Raw genomic sequence first — 16,113 nt, 5'->3', positions numbered from 1 at the left:
TTTTGCTTGCATGCCTTTTTCCAGCCATATCCACTACCAATATTTGAAAATCTTGTAGATGGGTTTTTAAAGGCATGCCATGGTTTGCCTCTATCATTGAAAGTTTTTGGGTCGCTTGTTTGTGGACATGACAAACTTTACTGGGAAGAGCAACTGAATGGACTTCACCAAATATTACCTGCAGAGATAGAAAGGAGCCTTAGAATTAGTTACGACTCTCTCAATCATGAGTAGCGGCAAATATTTTTAGATATCGCCTGTTTTTCGATAGGAAAAGACAAGGATACATGGGTAAGAATATGGAGGGGTTCGGGATGGAATGGTTTGGCAGGGTTTCAAAATCTGCTCAACAAGTGTCTTTTCGAGTTGGACGATGAAAATAGAATAAGAATGCATGATCACCTCATAGATTTGGGAAGAGCTATTGTGGATTGTCCAGAATTATTACCGCATTGGCTTTGGCGACCGATAAAGAATCTTCATCTTCATGAGTTGTTGCAACAATCATCCTCTATAAGTGTTTGAGCCATCCTAATTGTTGAATGTCTAAAGAACTTTCGGTATTTTGTATTCAAAACAGTCTGCCACACATTATGTTAATAATAGTTTATTGTTTTCAAACCACAAACAGGTGATAACAGAAGTGCGCGGATTTGGGATGGCTCCTTGGTACACCTTTATTGGGTAGGATGAATATTAGGAAGTGTTCCATTCAGAATTAGAATTTCCCTTGAATACAAGTTCGAGTCAAGAGGTCTGCGGAATCGGGAAATTGCAACTTCTTGAAGTTGAAGGCAACTTTGAAAGCATCTTGACTTCGGTGTGGTCACCAAAACTCATATGGCTTCATTGTAATGTGTCGAACTACTCATCACTACCTTCTTGAATTCCATTGTGCGATTTAAGAGTTTTAGAAGTGTTCGGTTGGGAATTGAAAAGATTGTGGCAATCTCGATCTGAGGTACGTACATATAGATGCAGCAATTTGCAGAGCAAGAATTCTCCTATCTTTTCAATTTCTTATATAATCAAAATGTACTTAACATTGCAGGCACCTCTCCACTTGCGGCAATTAAATATTGAAGCTCCATTTTCCGAGTTTCCAAAGTCATTAAGGTCCCTGAAGCACCTAGAAAAGATTGTACTGAATTGTCCGCGATTGTTGACATACGCAGATGTATCAATGCTATCAGAAGAATTTTGTTATTTGAGCTCCTTGAGATGTCTAACCCTCATAGGGTGCCCGAAATTGCAGCTTCTTCCAATTTTATTTGGGAATTTAATAAAGCTCGAATACTTCCATCTGTCCAAGTGCAGTAGTTTGGAAATGCTTCCAAATTCTTTTAGTAATCTAACAAATCTTCAACACATCAATCTGACAGACTGTGGAAGTTTGAAAATGCTCCCAAATTCCTTTGGGAATCTGGTAAATCTCCAACACGCCAATATTTCTAAGTGCAGCAATTTGGAGATGATTCCAAATTCCTTTGGGAATCTAACAACTCTCCAACATATCAATCTCACACTGTGCGGAAGTTTGAAGATGCTTCCAGATTTGTTTCAAAATCTGAGAAATCTCCAAACCATGAATTTGACATTGTGCAAAAGTTTGAAGATGCTTCCAAGTTCCTTCGAAAATTTAAAAAATATTCAATACATCAATCTTTCTAGGTGTAAATGTCTGGAAATGCTTCCAGGCTTTCAGGGAAATCTATTGCAACTTAGACATCTACATTTGGGTGATTGTTTGAATTTGACTCTTTCCACACTTGGAGATATCACCACTCTTGAATGTTTAGATCTATTAGGTTGCCTCCAAATGGAGTTATTGCCTTCCCAGGTTGGAAGTCAACCGTCTTTGAAAAATTTAAATTTGTTCCGTACAAACATCAAAGATTTACGTAGTACTATTGTGTGCCTGAGCAATTTGGAACTTCTGATGTTAGGTAGCCCTTTTTGTTGGGAGCGTTGCCATCTTTGTTCGAACTGACTAAGTGTTTATTGCAAACATTGCAATTTTTCAACAAAATGTCAAGAATGTTACTGTAGTAAAGGTGTTTTCACATCCACTACTTCAGAAGCAGGAGGTGGGTGCTGATTTTCTTCTCCTTCTGCTGTGATGGCTATATCTGCTTCTTCGTCAGAAGATATTGTGATCTGGGTAGCATCGTCTTGGCTTTTGCCCCACAGAAAAGGGTAGAGACCAATGAATATAAGAATCACACCCATCAAACTGTTCTAGTGTAGGAAAATCAAGCATTTCAATTAATTAATTTTGTAAATTTTAATTTTGTAAATTTGTAGGCAAAATGAGAGAAGAAATAATAAATTTAATGTAAATTGTTAGGGTAGTTCTGGTAAACTTGATTTAGTCGAGTTATAAGTAGTTTTCTGGCTCCAACCTGTGGTTTGGCCCATGATATTCCTGTGGAATATAACCTATTTAAAAGCCAAAAGCCTCCATGTTAATTTCTTTCACTTATGGAGTCTTTCTGTTTTTAAACAGGCTATATTCCACATGAATACCATAGACAAAATTATGGGTTCTCATGAACCCCAAAATAGTTGATGACTTTACCTAATCAAATTTACTTGAACCACTCTAATAGAAATTGAAGACTTAAGAATATACTATATTCCATATGAATACCGTGGACAAAACCATAGATTCTCATTAGCCCAAAAACAACTAATAACTTTATCTAATCAAGTTTAATTTTACCTCAACCACTCTAACACAAATTGAATATTGGAGTATATAAAAAACCATCGAATTGAATATTTGAGAATATAACAAACCACCCACCTTCCCAAACGCAACGTGTCTCCCAGAACTATAGATGATAAAATTGCTGAGCACACGGTAGACACTGGGTTGAATACTGTAATGAATACTGGCCCTTGTTTCCACAAACACCATAACTGTAATGGAAATGCCATTGCATTGAATGTGATTCCCTGCCAAATTGAATTAATCTTCCACAAATCAGCTTAACCACCTAACAAAAATTTAAGTTATTCATGGCTGGGAAAATTGAGGAAGAACATCATTCATGTATGTAGACTTACTGTAGTGAACACAGTCAAAATATTAGCCCTATCCAGTATCCATGATGTTGGAATGATGCCCCTGTCAAGAATGGCTATTAGGAGAGCAGTTTGGATGAAGCCTAGAATGGCAGTAATTGATGTAAGGGATAGTGTGGCTGGAAACTTCTTCATTGTCTCAACATGCACATGAAATTATAATCATATATTTGATTGGGTGGGGAGCTTTGAAACTTCTAAATACAGAAAAGGGTTATAATTGGGTATCAATTTAATATGCAAGGTGGTAGGGAGACTTGCAATATCATGGTAGTGGATAACATTATCACTACTGAGATAAGGTAAATACACCCTCTAATTTGGTTGCCTGAATCTCCCTCGTGTAGAATGGTTTCCACTAGGTGTACTATATTAGTGTTGGAAACTGATGTTGATTGTCCCCACAGAGGCCAGAGTTGGGCTAGAGTAGGACCTTGAAGGAAACTCATAGCCATTGCACAAATTTACTTGAACCACTCTAATAGAAATTGAAGACTTAAGAATATACTATATTCCATATGAATACCATGGACAAAACCATAGATTCTCATTAGCCCAAAAACAACTAATAACTTTATCTAATCAAGTTTAATTTTACATGAACCACTCTAACACAAATTGAATATTGGAGTATATAAAAAACCACCGAATTGAATATTTGGGAATATAACAAACCACCCACCCTCCCAAATGCAATGTGTCTCCTAGAACTATAGATGATAAAATTGCTGAGCACACGGTAGACACTGGGTTGAATACTGTAATGAATACTGGCCCTTGTTTCCACAAACACCATAACTGTAATGGAAATGCCATTGCATTGAATATGATTCCCTGCCAAATTGAATTAATCTTCCACAAATCAGCTTAACCACCTAACAAAAATTTAAGTTATTCATGGCTGGGAAAATTGAGGAAGAACATCATTCATGTATGTAGACTTACTGTAGTGAACACAGTCAAAATATTAGCCCTATCCAGTATCCATGATGTTGGAATGATGCCCCTGTCAAGAATGGCGATTAGGAGAGCGGTTTGGATGGAGCCTAGAATGGCAGTAATTGATGTAAGGGATAGTGTGGTTGGAAACTTCTTCATTGTCTCAACATGCACATGAAATTATAATCATATATTTGATTGGGTGGGGAGCTTTGAAACTTCTAAATACAGAAAAGGGTTATAATTGGGTATCAATTTAATATGCAAGGTGGTAGGGAGACCTGCAATATTATGGTAGTGGATAACATTATCACTACTGAGATAAGGTAAATACACCCTCTAATCTGGTTGCCTGAATCTCCCTCGTGTAGAACGGTTTCCACTAGGTGTATTGTATTAGTGTTGGAAACTGATGTTGATTGTCCCCAAAGAGGCCAGAGTTGGGCTAGAGTAGGACCTTGAAGGAAACTCATAGCCATTGCACAAATTTACTTGAACTACTCTAATAGAAATTGAAGACTTAAGAATATACTATATTCCATATGAATACCATGGACAAAAACCATAGATTCTCATTAGCCCAAAAACAACTAATAACTTTATCTAATCAAGTTTAATTTTACCTGAACCACTCTAACACAAATTGAATATTGGAGTATATAAAAAACCACCAAATTGAATATTTGAGAATATAACAAACCACCCACCTTCCCAAACGCAACGTGTCTCGCAGAACTATAGATGATAAAATTGCTGAGCACACGGTAGACACTGGGTTGAATACTGTAATGAATACTGGCCCTTGTTTCCACAAACACCATAACTGTAATGGAAATGCCATTGCATTGAATATGATTCCCTGCCAAATTGAATTAATCTTCCACAAATCAGCTTAACCACCTAACAAAAATTTAAGTTATTCATGGCTGGGAAAATTGAGGAAGAACATCATTCATGTATGTAGACTTACTGTAGTGAACACAGTCAATATATTAGCCCTATCCAGTATCCATGATGTTGGAATGATGCCCCTGTCAAGAATGGCTATTAGGAGAGCAGTTTGGATGGAGCCTAGAATGGCAGTAATTGATGTAAGGGATAGTGTGGCTGGAGACTTCTTCATTGTCTCAACATGCACATGAAATTATAATCATATATTTGATTGGGTGGGGAGCTTTGAAACTTCTAAATACAGAAAAGGGTTATAATTGGGTATCAATTTAATATGCAAGGTGGTAGGGAGACCTGCAATATCATGGTAGTGGATAACATTATCACTGCTGAGATAAGGTAAGTACACCCTCTAATCTGGTTGCCTGAATCTCCCTCGTGTAGAATGGTTTCCACTAGGTGTACTGTATTAGTGTTGGAAACTAATGTTGATTGTCCCCACAGAGGCCAGAGTTGGGCTAGAGTAGGACCTTGAAGGAAACTCATAGCCATTGCTCCACCCACACAAATTACAGTTCCCAAAATTTTGGCTCTGTTGCGAATACACATAACGTCTACTTTCTCCATCCTACATATTTGACACTCACATTAGATTTTGGTCACAATAAATCTAAATGGTATAATTAACTCCAAATGAATGCATCATATAGGTGAGCAATTATAAGCTCAAAATAATTTTTTGACCATTAGTAACCTAAATCAAAATAAATTGTTCAAAGTTTCATTTCATTAACCTAAATGAAAGAATCTCCTCCAAATTTCAACTATGTGAACAGTTATAATCTCCTTCTAGTTTAAACAGTTATAAGATAAACAATAGAAAATCTTTTAGCTTTTTAATAACTTCAACTACATGTAACTTCAATCATTAACATTCACTACCAAAATACAAACAATTTATATTTCATTAATCACACATTCAAATGATTAACCACACATTCAAAGGGAGTGTTGAGTTCTTGATTAACCACACATTCATGTAAATGATTCATATTTGATTAACCACACATTCAAAGCACATTCATGCATCCACACATTCAAATGATTAACAACACATTCAAAGTGAGTGTTGAGTACCTGATTAACCACACATTCATGCAAACAATTCATATCTGATTAACCACACATTCAAATCACATTCATGCAAACGATTCATATTTGATTAACCACACATTCAAAGAACATTCATGCTAATTAGCCACACATTCAAAGCACATTCATGCAAATGATTCATCACTCAATGCAGAGTTAAGGTTTATAGCCACTCACTTATGGATCAAAAGCATGATGAATTAGTAAACTCTTAGCTGTTGGATGTAAAAAACAGGATTCAAGTCTATTCTACATGTTAATGGGTATTTCTATCAATCCAATACATAGATGAAGTTTATAAACACCACTAATGGATCAAAATCAGTTACACATGCCAAGGGGAATCAAGTGCCATATATTTCAACTCAAAATCTCTGATCAACAAACTTTGTATTTCAAAGCTTTTCAACTGCAACTAGGAAAAGCTGCTATAGTAGAAAATATTTCCCCTCTTTATATTTGGTGACTCACTACAGCATAAAGAGAAAACTCCATTGTTGTTGCAGGGCTTCAAATCTGGGGAAAAGAGTTAGACAAATGAGCAAATGATTTGGACAACAAATCTATGGATCCCATGCTTTCATCCATAATGATTTAATTTCTGCATCACTGAATTTGTAATGAAAGAAACTCAAGCCCATTTGATCTGCAAGTCATTCATTGTGCTCTCAAACGATTTGTAGTCACGAGAGAAGAGGAAGAGGAAACAACAGAGTGGTTGAATGATTTAGGGGATCCTAACACTGATCTGATGGATTGGACGAGGGAAGAGGGAATGGCTGCCTTCACCTACCCTCTTTTGGGGATGTTCCTCCTCGAACGAGTAACAATAGTTGTAGGCATCTTGGTATTTATTTTTTGGACTGAATTCAATGGATTAAGCGATTAAGGAAGATAACAGGCAGTGAATACTTGAAATATTGAATGAACGGAGTACAAAAGCAAGGGAGAGAGGGTTTAGAGAAATGAGATGATAACGAGTATTTAAGCCTTTTTCAGACTTTACCCTACTCTGCTAACTAGCACAACCTTCACATGCTAGGTTGTATTACAAATAAGTCAGAGTGCAGAGGATAAATTGAGGAAGTAGTCTGCAATCCCTTGACGACTGTTTTTAGCTCTGATTATTCCATTCATGAAATAAACTAGCATAGATTTAGATTTATTAACACTGAGAATATTATTCAATGACATTGAATATTGACCTCATTTTATTTAATAATCATGGACATCTTTCCCAGGCTTGTTATAGAGCAGCTACCTTTTTTGTGTACAATGTTAAAGAAAATGCAGATTACTTTGCAAAAACACTCAAATTGCATGAATTTTAATTCACAAAAGACCAAACCTTTTTTATGTACAATGTTAAAGAAAATGCAGATTACTTTGCAAAAACACTCAAATTGCATGAATTTTAATTCACAAAAGACCAAAACCTCTGTTATTTTAGTAGTAAGTTCAATCCAAGTAAAACCCAGATTTATTACCAATCCAACCTGGGCTATAATTAGCACAAACTCATCGGAGGGTTTAGGGAATCTGAAGTTGATGTCACACTTGGGTTTGAATGGGCTTGTAATAATGTCTATATATTCAATGCACCTTTATATACAATCTAGATTCCATACATCATTACATAGGCACATTCCTATAAAAGATTTCATATCTCATTTCCCCTCCAAACTTTAGACTGTGCCTTGTTTCTCTCCCTTGTAACTTCATTTCCATTCATTCCAATTTCATTTTAACACAACTCACATGCAAAATATTACAAATAAATTTCCACACTTAATTTACATATTACAAATCCTAACAAAATATACATTTTGCAGGTTCATTACTACTTCTTCAGGTCTTCGATGCTTCCAACAAATTTCGATGCAACTTCAAATATGGAATGATAACCACAATGTTCTTCAGAATATTATATTTCTTCTCTAACCTCTTTCGTTACAATTTACTATTTGTATTTTCCAACTGAAACTTGAAAAATGATGTTTCAAGATGAAATACCATTCTTATAGTTTATGTCTTTACAACCAATTCATTATCAATGGGTTTTAACATATTTAAAAAAAAAAAATCAATTTATTTTAATGAATATAATACATGTTTTAAATATATCTTGATATTAATTAAATTTTTCGTTTAAATAATGATTTCTTAAATAACCCTATCCAAATCGCTATGGATACCCAGTTGTTGTTCACCTAGATTCATTTGTTTACCTTCACCTTCAACTAGGCAATCTTTATCCAGATACAAAGGTGTTTAAAGAACTTCAATGGCTATTTATGACTATTTTTATTCCATTTTATAGCCACTTTAACCCCCGAATAGGGTTTTAGGCATGGCTTCCTCAATTGAAACTCATTATCATCAACCTGTTCACCTGGATTCATTTGTTTACCTTCACCTTCAACTAGGAAATCTTTATCCAGATACAAAGGTGTTTAAGCAACTTCAATGGCTATTTATGACGATTTTTATTCCATTTTATAGCCACTTTAACCCCTGAATAGGGTTTTAAGCATGGCTTCCTCAATTGAAACTGCCTTACGGCGTTTCCGTTGCAACATTAGATGCAAATGCTAGTTTCAACACTGCCTCTGCAAATGGGGCATATGGAGCGCTGGGAGAGCCAAACATCTGCACAGGGAACATGGAAACAATGGCTACATTTTGGTAACACAAGGCATTTATCACCATCCTTGAATTGAACAAGACAAACCCAGACTACGATGCAGTGGAGAAGACGTAGCAATCGCCATGGATTTGCCATCGGAAGCTGCCCGCGAAAAGTACACACCAGAAGACAAGACGCACACGGCGATTCCCCTTTCGTTTGTCCATCTCATGGATTTCTCAATTTTCATTTTCTGATGTGGAAAATTTGTTGTGGGTATTATAATTAGGGGTTGGCCAATGAGACATTAACCTCAGTAAGCGATTCATGCTTGCACTTGGATACCAGCAATCCTGTTTGAGCTGGGTGAGCAGCGGCCATTTGTTGAGATTAGGCAGGTACAAGATTGTGTTTGAAACGACAGGAGAGCACTGATTAAGCCATGACAATTTTTGGGTGTTTGGGCTTGCTACGGCATGCTACTCATTCTCCAACTCATATGCCTCAGTTCGTCCGAGACCATTTCTCCAGGAAACGATGTACAGTGTCTTCAGACTACTTACAAGGAATTGAAGGACCCTCAAGGGAACCTCCGCACCTGGAACTTCCAGAACACTAACAATGGGTTTATTTGCAATTTTCTGGGAATTACTTGTTGGGATGATGATGATAACAAAGTGAAGTCAATTTCGCTTCAAGAGTTGGGGCTTCAAGGTGAGTTTCCATCTGGAGTACAGAACTGCAAGAGTATGATGAGCTTGGATCTCTCTCAAAACAGTCTTACGGGTACCATTCCCAAGGAGCTCTGCCAATGGCTTCCTTTTCTGGTAACCATTGATCTCTCCCAGAACAAGTTTATGGAACCTATTCCTGCTGAGGTTCATAATTGCACATACCTCAATATCCTCCGCCTGAATGGAAATCAACTTACAGGGGAAATTCCCTGGCAATTGACACGGATCGACCGTCTCAAGGACTTCAATGTAGCAAACAACAAGCTTACTGGAAATATACCTTCATTCACTCACAACTTTTATGCCTCTAATTTTCAGGGTAACCCTGGGCTATGTGGGCCTCCCCTTTCAAAGACGTGCACAGCACCGAACAATCCCATGGTTGTTGCGGCTTTTCTTCTATTTGGCATAGTGTTAATTGTCTGGATTTTACTTGGTCTTCATTGGATGATTTCTGAAGCAAAAAGCAGAAGATCTGTCAAAATCCCACCGCCAAGTACCAATGAGCCCAACGATTGGTAGAAATATGTCCGAGCTCGGAGATCTGTTAAAGTTTGCTCGTTCGAGATGCCCATCAGGAAGATGAGATTGGCTGATCTTGTGGCGGTCACTGGCAACTTCAGCGAAGACAATATCGTTTTGCAGGGAAGGAAAGGTATAATCTACAAAGGCAAACTGCCAGATCAATCTTTGCTGGCAGTACCGGCCATGTTCAGCACAGACTGAAAAAGATTTCAAGTGCGAGATGAACGCATTGGCCCACATGGGTGTTGATCAACATTAATAATTTCAACACTGCCTCTGCAAATGGGGCATATGGAGCGCTGGGAGAGCCAAACATCTGCACAGGGAACATGGAAACAATGGCTACATTTTGGTAACACAAGGCATTTATCACCATCCTTGAATTGATCAAGACAAACCATGCATTCAAGATCGATGTTGATGCAAATATTTTCGACATCATTCTTCTTATCATTGCTGCTCTGTTCGGCGTTGGTGGTGCAAAAGGAAATAGGCAATTTCTGGAAATCAGACTCAGAAAGACCAGATCTTAGGGTGAACGGCGAGGGCGAAAATTCATGAACCGTTTCAGTTTCATGAACCGTTTTAATTTTTGATCAACGATCAAGTTTTGTTTGATCGTCTAACACCACAAATCTACGGTGAATAATAGGACACGACGACGGCTAGGGTAATTCATTTCAAACGGAGACGCCTTACGGCGTAAAAATCATTCACCTAGAACTATGAAATCATAATATTTTCATTTATATATAAATTGATGTGTGAATGGGTAATAATATATTATATCCGCTAAACCCCTTTTTTTTCATACTCTTCAATTCTTTGATGACGTTATATCTTTCACTCTTATTTATTTCCTTTTTGCCTGTCATTGTCTCGTATTTTGGGAGCTTTCAAATTCTAATATGATTTTAGCCCGAGCTCTGGGAAGCATTAATAAATAATAATTTTAATTAGTATAAAAAATTAATAATAATTTGATATGCAATAAGTTAGTTTCTTATATATATATATATATATAATAAATTTATATTAGATTATCTAATATTAAATTTTCAAATTTATTGTAGTTTTTAGATGGGAAATCAAATTAATAAAATTTAATATTTTTTATTACAATGTTAATATATTAATAGATATATATAAAAGATTTATTAATCAAAATTTTATTAGGTAATATATTGTTATATTATTGGTAAATTCCAAAGGTAGAAAAAACACAAGTTAACTAAAAACATTAAGAGGATATGGAAATATTAATAGTGCTTGAAATGGCTAGAATGATTCGAGGTCTAGTTTATATCTATAATACTAGCAATTTTTATATGCAAATTTTGTAACATAATCTTTAATTTCAATGCCAAAGGACTATGCTTCCCCATAACACTTGTTTGTAAGTGAATCCATAACATTTTATCACATTAAAAATTACTTGTTTTTCAAATAATTTTAAAGATAGTTTATTGTTAGCAATTTTCAAATTTCGGAGTTTCTCATTTATTTAACATAAATCACAACTAATTTTAAATTAAATTAAAAGATAGACAGTTGTTTTTAATTAAATTAAATAAATAATTCTTATTACTTACTTTATATATATATATATATATATATAATTTCATATATTCATATATATATATATATATATAAATATAATTTCCATTTCTTAAATAAGACTAAAAACTATTTTCAACTTTTCAATTTGATGATAAGGGTACAATTTTTCCCATATAACCAAATTCTATTAGAATCTGATGAGAATTTTTTCAAAAAATCTAATTCTTTAAATGTTTGATTTTTTTTTAATGGTGAAAATAGATTTAAAACAACTATAACCTAGATTTCCAAAAAAATTTACCAATTTTTTTCAAAATCTTACCCAAGTTTTCATTGTTTTCTGAAATAAATTATAACCTCATTAGACTACAACATATATTATCATAATTTTGTTAACTTCACATCAACTTTTTAATTTAAAATTTTTTTATACATTTATATAAAAAAATCAATTTTGTAAACTTTTTTATATTATTCTTTATTCATATTAAAAATGCTTTAAATATTACTATCTTTTCAAATTTGAATTTTCTACTTGACTTCACATCAGATTTTTAATTTTAGATTTTTCCCTTGATCTTAAATCCAATAACTAATTATTAAGTTAATAATGACATTGTATCATTTTAGGATGTGTAATGTTTGGATAACCAATTTTGATTTTTAAGTAAATGAGCGATCAAGATTACTTTTCATGTAATACATATATAAAAAGTATTTTAACCAGTTTCCAATTTCAAAATAAAAAAATAATTAATTTAATTTAAAAATCATTTTATTTCACCCATTAATTCGAGCACATACCTGTTCGTTTGCACACTGTCTGGCGGTTCGAGCGCATACCCGTTGGCATACTGTCGTGACTGAAAGTGGGTGGATCTATGTGAGACAAATAGATTGGGACATCTTTATTTTTTTCCATCTGTTCCTTCCGTGGAAAAGATCGCCATGGGCTCCAGCAGTCCTGGAAATCCCAGGAGACTTTTCCTGAACCTTTTGTGGGAACTACGAGCCATTAAAAAATCCCAAGAGACTGAACTTCTTGTGGGAACTACGGGCGATGCAAAAATAGCGATAGCCAAGACAAAATGAAGAAAAGGGTGTTTTCAATAGCCAGCCCAACAAAGGGTATAAGGAGGTTTTCCACGAGGGATTCAACAACTGTGATGGCCAAGGGGAAAAGCAGAAAGGTGCTTTTAATATCTAACCCAAGAAAATCCCATCAAAGACTTGCAAAAGCGAAAATCCTCAATAATGCGTTTCATTGATGAAAAAAAGCGAGAAAACCAGTCGTTTTGATATTTCCTAGAACCTCAGATATGCTTTTGAAATCCAACAGCTGGATAAGGGGATCCAAGACTTCGTTCATGTCTGCCTATTTGCCTCTTAACTCCAAGAATCTCATATCAGAGCCCGAAGTCTTCGCCATCTGTAAGAGTTGGGGGTGATGCATGAGAGAACGGTAAGTGGGACAATCCTGCCCAAGTTGACTAATGATCTCCATAAGAGTAACATGATTCTACAACAAATGGGTCCAGATGGTATGTTCAGTGGAGCTTTTGATCAAACCCGTACTTGCAATTATAATTTCGGTAAGCCTGATTTTGTCGATGGGTTGGAGAAACATTTTAATATGAAGACGACTCTTCTCCAGAGAGAGGTTAGGTTTCCGTGTTTGGGATGCAAGGTAGGGCGCGTGTTGGAAAAACAACCATGTCAATGGCTCTTTTCAATGGGGCATTGGTTCAAAAAATTAACTGCAATTAGGGTTTCGATTTATTCAAAGATTACTTTAATCTCCAGAAACACAGCTTATTTGCTTTTCGTTAATTTATTTTTGTTCAAATTATGTAATCTGCATGGTAAGCAGTTGTTCTTTATGTAAGCATCGCCAGGTGCTTGCCAAAACAATATCATTTTCACTAAGGCTCACAAGCTGGCCCAAGAAAGGCACACTTGTTGGATGTACTTCATTAATTAGGTGGTGAGAGTCCTACCATAATATTATTTCTAATAATCATAATAATACTGATTTCAAATGCCAAATATTATTTATAAAATATGTGTTATTATACATTCAAAAGTTGATTTTTAAGAAGTATATGAATCAAAAATATTATTTATAAAATATGTGTTATTATATATTCAAAATTTGATTTTTAGGAAGTATATGAATCACATTTATTAATTGTTTAGTTATATCAAATATTATTGTTAATTAGGTTATTGACAATTTTTATTTATAACTTTTTTGATGTTGAGTAATATTTATTTGTCTAAGTTTATAATCATTAAATTTGACATATAACATTTATGTATGTGATGTTTATAATCATGAGAAGTGTGGATATATTTTGTTAAATTAAAACTATATTTTATTCTTTAAATAAAAATATTAAAATTTAGTTATATTAAATTATCATTATCAATATATATAGATACACTAAATTAAAATTCGATTATATAATATCAATTTTTTTTCCATGGTTTGTTAGATTGGAAATTAAATCAACCACAAAGATTAATTTCTTTTATCCCAAACGTTTATATACTAAACAAATACATCAAAAAGATTGGTTGACTAAGATTTCATTATGCAATACATTATGTCACAATACTAGTAAATTTATAGTGAAGTAGAAAAATCATAAGTTAATTGAAACCATCCAAAGGACATACCTGAATTGTTGAAGGTACAAAATTTGATTTCTTGCAAAGTTGATGCTCAATGATAGCTAGTATTTCGTGCTCTTCCACCTCCAACTAAGTTATTCTCCAACGAAGTTATTAATTTTTTTATTAAAAGTTGTTTTGTTAAATTATATTTATTTTAAAAATAATTTTATTATAAAATGACCTTATGACCAAGAAGAGAGAGATTTACAAAATCTAGATACCTATCAAACTCTAGCTAATGAATCACTAATGATCCATCTAATGCTCTTGATATGGAAAATGTCGACGGAGGGAGTGGTTGTTCTTCTTACTGTAAAGTTGTTTCGAGACTCAACAATTTAGGGAAACCTTCTACCACAAATTAGTTCAACCTAGGATAAAAGCCAAATGGAAATTAACAAAAATCCCAACAACCATCTCGCCCAACGGAGAGACACAAACGTGGAAGTTTCTTATTGACCCAAAATTTGAAGTTCACTCTAGTCACGGAAAAGGCTATATTTAGTAAATGAAGGACCATGCTCTTATTAAGAATTTATTAGGCATATGACCATAAAAAAGGCCTTCACCCAATGGATCCATCTCAAATGGAAACCTAAAGGGTAGACAAAATTGGAACTAGAGGACAAAATGTGAGTGCTCAAGAATGAGCCAAACTTTTTCAATTTAGTTGGGCTTTACCTTTTTTTTTGGATGGAACAATTTGTACCAGATAAGGCGGATTTCACAACTTCCCTAGTAAATATTCACATGTACTCTTTGTTGTAGGAGTTTTGGGTTGAGGACACCCTGGTAGGAATTGGGAATGCTCTTAGCGACTACTTCAAGTCAAAGACAACTTAGTAAGCTAGGTGTATCTCCTACACTAGAATTTGTGTATATATGAACATTTCAAAGATGCTTCTAGAGTTCATCGAGATATATTATCAAGATGCACTTTGGAAGTGTTGTGGCCGCCAACAACCCCCCTCCTTATTTAGTATTAGCAATAACACTAGATAAGTGGGGACCCTTAGTAAAAAATTCAAAAAATTCAATTAAGGCTCATGTATTTTACTCCTTAAGAAAACATCGCATCGCGCAAAGAATGATAGGACATTTCCTTATGAGTAAAAATGATAAACTGCAAGAGTGCTATGCGAATTCCATCGCATTGCATGCATTAAGAAATGCTCACATTGGAAAACCTTAAAAAGTCGCCGATATCCGATATGCGATATCGCATATTGTATATCGTAATGTCGCATGAAAAACACATAACCATTTAACGATTGTAACGATCTGCGATTTTGCGATAGCGCGATCGAGCAACCCTGCGATAACACATCTTAATGAAATTTGCGGTAATGCGATAATGTGATACTGCGTTGCTACGATGCGAATCACAGAAACATTCCATCGCAGATTTTCCCCGGCTCAACATTCAAGAAAAGCTTTCCATAAACCAAGAACTAGATACGCGCTTTAATGATAATTGATGAATGATACGCCAGTTGTTAATAAAAGTTGGTTCTGTGTTGTTCGAAGAGTCAGGTTACATAGGTGGCATGTTTTTGTACATCCGTAGAGCTTAAAGCTTTCTTGTCGATTTTTATTATCATTACTCTCTCCTCATTTGTGAACTACAGGAACGAAAAACGGAAGTAACACAAAGCAATGTGCAGGAAGCCATGAAGCAAAAGGGTAACACTCCAATGCTTAGAGACAGAGAAAAGATGCCATCATAAACGAATACCGCATGAAACAGAGCCGCAGATCATAGAACGCTGCTGAGCTATCCGTTACAGATCTTTCGTTTATAGCCATGGTTGAATAAGTAGTTGAAAAATGCTGATATCAATAGACGATTTAACGCTCAAGGTCAGAAGCTCACGAAAGTAGTATGTTTACAAATTTTGAAGCTTATACCCAGTGAAGGAAAAG

General features: G+C 34.9%; 1 pseudogene; it reads left to right on the top strand.

Moving 5' to 3' along the window:
- Positions 1-9,171: 9,171 nt before the first annotated feature.
- On the top strand, positions 9,172-9,951 carry LOC149178012 (inactive LRR receptor-like serine/threonine-protein kinase BIR2 pseudogene; annotated as a pseudogene).
- Positions 9,952-16,113: the final 6,162 nt, after the last annotated feature.

This window comes from Pinus tabuliformis, chromosome 4_1 (genome assembly GCF_031772625.1).
Source record: "Pinus tabuliformis cultivar Carrire ecotype Pingquan chromosome 4_1, CPIR1, whole genome shotgun sequence".
Classification (NCBI taxonomy): Eukaryota; Viridiplantae; Streptophyta; class Pinopsida; order Pinales; family Pinaceae; genus Pinus; species Pinus tabuliformis.
Note: the sequence above shows the minus strand (reverse complement) of the source record. Positions and strands in the feature narration are given on the sequence as shown.